The following is a 6,000-nucleotide window of genomic DNA, read 5'->3' as shown; positions in this document are numbered from 1 at the left end:
TCATTCAAAAGGTAGAGTTACAGAGAGAGAAGGAGAGACAGAGAGAGAGAGAGAGAATCTTCCACCAGCTGGTCCACTCTCCAAATGGTTGCAATGTCCAGGGCTGGGCCAGGCCAAAGCTGGGAGCCAGGATCTTCATCTCACATGGGTGCAGGAGCCCAAGCACTCGGGCCATCCTCCCCAGTTGTGCGAGCAGGGAGCTGGATGTGAAGTGGAGCAGCTAGGACGCAAAGCCACACCCAAATGGGATGCTGGCGTCACAGGCAGCAGCTTAAACCGCTGCCCCACAGTGCTGGCCCCAGAAAGCATATATTTTAAGAAAAATAAGGAAATGTATATGAAGCACTTCCTGTAATAGACACAGATCTGTGCTTCTGTCTTTCAATAAGCAGCGGAAGAAAGCACCTCCTATTATAACCTTGCTCTGAATAGAACTTAAACTCGTCTTTGTTGTCTTTTTACCCTATGCTGAGCACACACACACTAACATGTACACACACATACACATGCTCACACATACACACACATACTCACGCACACACACACATGCACATGCCCACTCCCAAACACATAGACACATGCACATACCCACGTGCACACACACATGCACACAACCACCATCCCACCTTCCCGTGGTAGCCTCCAGTGTTCTGGGATTTCACACTTCACCTCCAACTGTCTAAACACCCTGAACAAGGCCCAGGACAACAGTATCAACTTGTCACCAACTCTTCTGCTGCCTCGCCAGAGGCCAGTTCTTCCTCTTCAGGATTTTTGTTTCTAGTTCTCACGGAGCTAATCTCTTTCTGTCTCATATTATAGTTGTTTACGTGAACGGGACACCATGCCGAAGAGGAAAAAAGACTGCTGGCTTCAGAGTCAGACCCATCTGAGGCCGCATCCCAGGTCCATCCCTCACTAGGTGGGTGGCCTTGGGAAAATAACAACTCTTGGGAGCCTCCACTTTTTGTTTTGGCAAAATACAAAATTATACTCTCTCTCTCTTAATTGTTTAGAGGGTTGGAGATACTCTGCAAAAATACAGTGCTTGCTAAAGCATATTCAGGGGAAAAAAGTCAATCATTATTATTGCTATCTTCATTGCTATTTGTTATTTCTTATGTCTCCTACTAAAGTATTGCTCCTTTCAGTCAAAAGATACTTACTGAGGATAAGTTATGCCTGAAGCCGCATGGAGAAAAAGACAAGAGAGTTTTAGGGCAAAAGACGAAAATCGACAAAGAAATGCCGAGGTGATCAGAGATGAAGATAGTGCAGTGAAGGAGCTAAAATAAGACTTGCAATCAAAAGTGATAGAGAAAGGGAGGTAATGAAGGCCTCTCCCGGAGAAGAGCATTCGGGTTGAGAGCAGGCTACGAGGGAAGCACCTGTGGGAAGTTCTATCATCAGAGCACTCAGTACAGGCAGGGCCTAGCTGTTCCTAATAAAAGTCCAGGGCGTGGCCGGCGCCGGGGCTCACTAGGCTAATCCTCCACCTGTGGCGCCAGCACCCTGGGTTCTAGTCCCGGTTGGTGCTCCGGATTCTGTCCCGGTTGCTCCTCTTCCAGTCCAGCTCTCTGCTGTCGCCCGGGAAGGCAGTGGAGGATGGCCCAAGTGCTTGGGCCCTGCACCTGCATGGGAGACCAGGAGGAAGCACCTGGCTCCTGGCTTCAAATCGGCGCAGCGTGCTGGCCGTAGTGGCCACTTGGGGGTGAACCAACGGAAAAGGAAGACCTTTCTCTGTCTGTCTCTCTCTCACTGTCTAACTCTGCCTGTCAAAAAAAAAAAAAAAAGTCCAGGGGATTATTTCCAGCATGACTGGACACTTCCTTGAAGGCATGGTTTGCTGGGCTGTACTCAGTGGTCCGTCTGTCTCCTGGAGAGATGTGCCCCACCAGTCAGCCCACACAGTAGAAAGGATGGACCAGAACGTAAGAGGAGAGGAGGGAGGGAGGGGATGCCACAGTAGACATCCAGACAGACGAATCAGATGGCTCTCCCCTTGTCAGCAACTCAAGTTCAGACTGAGGCTGGCCTTGGTGGGTGGGTAGAATTTCCATGCTCCTGTGAACATTTGGTGTCACACTGGTCTCTTTCCTCGGGTGGTCCCAGATGGTGGTGGGGGCTGGGGAGCTGGGAGGTCTTGCAGGAGAACAAGTCATCGCCGGCAGTTCTGTCTCTCAGGTCGCAGATAACAACTGTCAGATGGTCATACTGTGAAGCAATAAGCTTCTCCCAATCAGGAGGTGGGCCAAGCTCCAGAGCAGCTGCAGTGTGGACAAAAGTCACGAGCCTGGAAGGAATTAAACGTCCATGTGCAACTGAACAAAGTGCCTCGGGGAAACGCAAGGGGTTAAACATAAGTGCACAGTGTCCCTGACACCTTTGAACACACAAGCAGAGGAACAATTACATAGCCTTGGTAAAGGGGAGAAAAAAAAAAAGGAGCAAGAGAGAAGAAAGTTGGAGCTCCCATACGAGCAGCAAAAACAATGCTGTGAAAGCTCAGAAATGGAATGCAGGACAAATGAGAGGCAATTGGAGACGGTAAGAAATCAGATAGGAGGGAGGCATGGCAGGGCCTCGTCCAGCTGGCTCCACACACCTGGCTCCCGTGTCTGCAGGACAGCACTCCCTTCATGCGGGTAGCAGAACTTGGCTGGGCAGGGTCCCCAGCTCCTTCTATAAAGAAGCTTCCCATGGTGAAGGGAACCTAGACCAAAAATGAACGTGAGACAACAGCCTGCTTGGTAATACTTTTTCTATTAAAATGTTTGTCTTGGATATAAAAAGAATAGAACTCAAATCGGAACAGCCCCAGTGGTCCAATGGCACTGGGGTGTTTCTCAGGGACTAGCTTCTCAAAAAGAATGCTAGTGGTTCAGGGCAAAACAGCAGCAGTTGGAGGCGGCAGAATGTGAGTGTGAGACTTGAGGACCACGTACGAATCCAGCTTAAGGGGTACAAGCCTGCATGGGATGGCGGTTGCTAGTCATAGCTCGTATCTTGGGGAAGCAATACAGTAGCTGGAGTTAAAGGTAGAAACTGCTGGCTTGTTCATTTTTCTCAACATCCAGTTTCCTTTTGGGGGCCAGTTTTGCACTCAGGAAGCTGTGGGAGTACATCTCTGAGAAGCCTGCCTTCCTTGATGCCAAAATCCCATCTACAGCTTTTTCTGACGTTTCCTTCATCTTAGGCCCTTTTGACCACAAAGAAAGGAGGAGGACTTCCAGCAAGGAATTATTGCTTCTAAGTCATTTTAAATTTCACAGTTAGAAAAAGGTAGAGCAAATTGCTTTGGCATAAAGGAAGAGATTTTATCCAAAAGTTATAAAGATGTTTAGAATTCAAAATAGTATACAATGTCTACAATGTAGTGGGTGCCAAAAATGGATGAAGAAGTAGCCCCAAATGCTTTGTGTACATCAGGAGCGCCGCTTCTGCTTACAAGATCTCTGCAAAGTCTCATCATCCTCACATTACAGATTGGACAATTCCCGCTCTGAGAAGTTAAGCCATTATCCCATGGTTCCTCAGCTAGTTAACTGAGCTTCTAGGTCGGCCGGCAAGTGTCTAATTCCATGGCCAAAAAGCCCTTTTCTTGAATGAAAACTCATCTATTCGTGACCAATATAAAAATTAAATGGTAGAGTTCAATTTCATGGTCATCTTCGGTGAAAATCTCTGATAGTGAATGTGTTTTCATTGGCAGCTCAACATTTTTATGGGACATGCACACCATAGACAGTCCTTTTACTACAGTGTCTTGGAGAAGATGTTTTGAGTTTATAACCTCTGAAAAGTAACTCACTTTTTACATTTTTGGCTGAAGGTTTCTTTGTGTCACAAAAATCAACTCCATGGCTGGGGATACAGAAAAGTAAAAATAGATTTCCCATTAGTAGCAACAAGTAGGAGTTGTTAGCCAGCCAGAAGAAATTCTTTAGTTCTTTTCCTGCTTTTCCTGATTTAGTTATTTTTCTGCCAATATAATTAAGCAAGGTTCATCTTGGAGTAGATTAGAGCCAACTTTGTATACTAGTGAAGTAGTCCGTTATTTTCAAAGGATGGCTTCAGAGATATGAGAAAATGTGAGGGCACTCTCACCCCCAAAAATAACAAAGGACAGAAATATGTATTTTTTATGAATCTACCCAGAACCAAGACTATTCAGAAAATCTAGAAAGAAGCAGTTTTCATTCTTAAAACATGCAAGGATTATGAACCATTTTCAAATTTCAAATTTTATGTTTAATTATATAGGACAGTACAAATTCAAAAAGTTTGTGGAAAGTAGCATTAAAAGGTAAGTTTATTTAGATGCAAAAAATTTTGAAATCCAAGCATAATTTTTCTGTTATATTCATTTTTATGAACTTTCTGAAGCCTTCCTCATACAGGCAAAACGGAGTACCTGCTCACAGCCATTCTCAAGGCTCACTGCATATAAAGTGCTAAAGTGCCCACATTCATACCTGAGACAACTGGGCCATTTGTTAATGTGTTCTCTTTCCTCCGGGTAGGTTTTCCTTTTTAGGCAAATATCCTGGGAGCCACTGCATTATAATTATATCATTTCAAATATCTGTGGGAGAGGCAGTTTATTAGGTGTGTCATCTCCATTCTAGAAAGGCCCTGGGTCCCATGGAACTTTGGCAGGTAGGGTATGGTCACCCTCAACCAACTCGTAGCATGAAGCAAGAAGGAAGCAGAGACAAACTTGGCTGACCCAATAGTTTTGCGCAAGGCCTATCGCTAATTCTATAAACAGTGCCAAGGCATCATAAAAGTCTAAGCGTTAAGATCTTAAGAAACCACTTCTCTGCAATCCCACAACCTTCAGTGAATCCACTGGAAGTTAGAGTCCTTTTTTTCCCAGGAAGAAAAACTGCACACAGCCACACCCATGAAAATCATTGCATTCAGTTTAAGAGCATTGAAAAATTTCTGAAGTCCAGGTTAAGATCCAATAAACCTCCTATTTTATAAATCAGCAGGCAGAGGGCCAGAGAGAGAAGTGCTTTGCCTAAAGTCACATAGTCAGTTGGTGGCAAGAAAAAGATGAGAACTAAAGTTTTCACACGGTCATTAAAAGAGAGAGCCTCCCATCGGATCCCCATCTGTCAAACAGTTCAGCAAACAGAAATGAGAGTAGTACTCTATTCAGGAAGAAGTTTGTTTAGCTCAGCCAAATTTACTTTATTTTCCAGCAGATGAAGTAAACCAGATTCAAAACATTTTTCCACATGCAGGGCATGGGACCCTGCTAAATAGAATAGTTAGTGTGTGGTAAGGATGAGAGGAGTAGGCAAAAATAAATGAAAAATGTGGATTTAAACCAGAAATACACTGCAGATGCAAAAAAAAAAAAGGCCAATTTTAGATGTATCACTAACATTTCTTCCTTACATTGTATGTGTGCATGCATGGGTGGGTGTGTATGTATGTGCATTGGGGGAGGTATGTGTGGGAGGTGGTACGTGTATGGGAGGGATGGAGACTGGGGTGGGATGAGGCAGGGGTATGTGTGTGTGTTTTTCTTTTTTCCTCTAAGGAAAGCAAGTGGAAAGCTACATTTAACTTGGGTGGTGGTGGTGGGGCAACAGTATCTCATTAAGAATGGAGTGCCATGGCCAGTGTTGGGATGTGACAGATAAAGCAACTGTCTGCAATGCTGGCATCCATATGAATGTTGGTTCCTGTCCTGGCTGCTCCACTTCTGAACCAGCTCCCTGCTAATGGCCTGGGAAAGCAGTGGAAGACAGCCCAAGTTCTTGGGCTCCTGCACCCACGTGGGAGACCAAGATGTAGCTCCTGTCTCCTGGTTTTAGCCTAGTCCAGCCCTGGCCATTACAGCCATTTTGGGGAGTAAACTAGCAGATGAAACTTGTCTCGCTCTCTGTCTCTCCCTCTTTTTCTGTAACTCTGCTTTTCAAATAAGTACATAAATAAATAAATAAATAAATAAACTTAAACTTAAGAAAAAGGAACAGAATGTCA

The sequence above is a fragment of the Oryctolagus cuniculus genome, chromosome 3 (assembly GCF_051225735.1).
Source record: "Oryctolagus cuniculus isolate XC-2025 breed Fujian yellow rabbit chromosome 3, ASM5122573v1, whole genome shotgun sequence".
NCBI lineage: Eukaryota > Metazoa > Chordata > Mammalia > Lagomorpha > Leporidae > Oryctolagus > Oryctolagus cuniculus.
The sequence above is the reverse complement of the archived record's forward strand: the minus strand, read 5'-3'. Positions refer to the sequence as shown.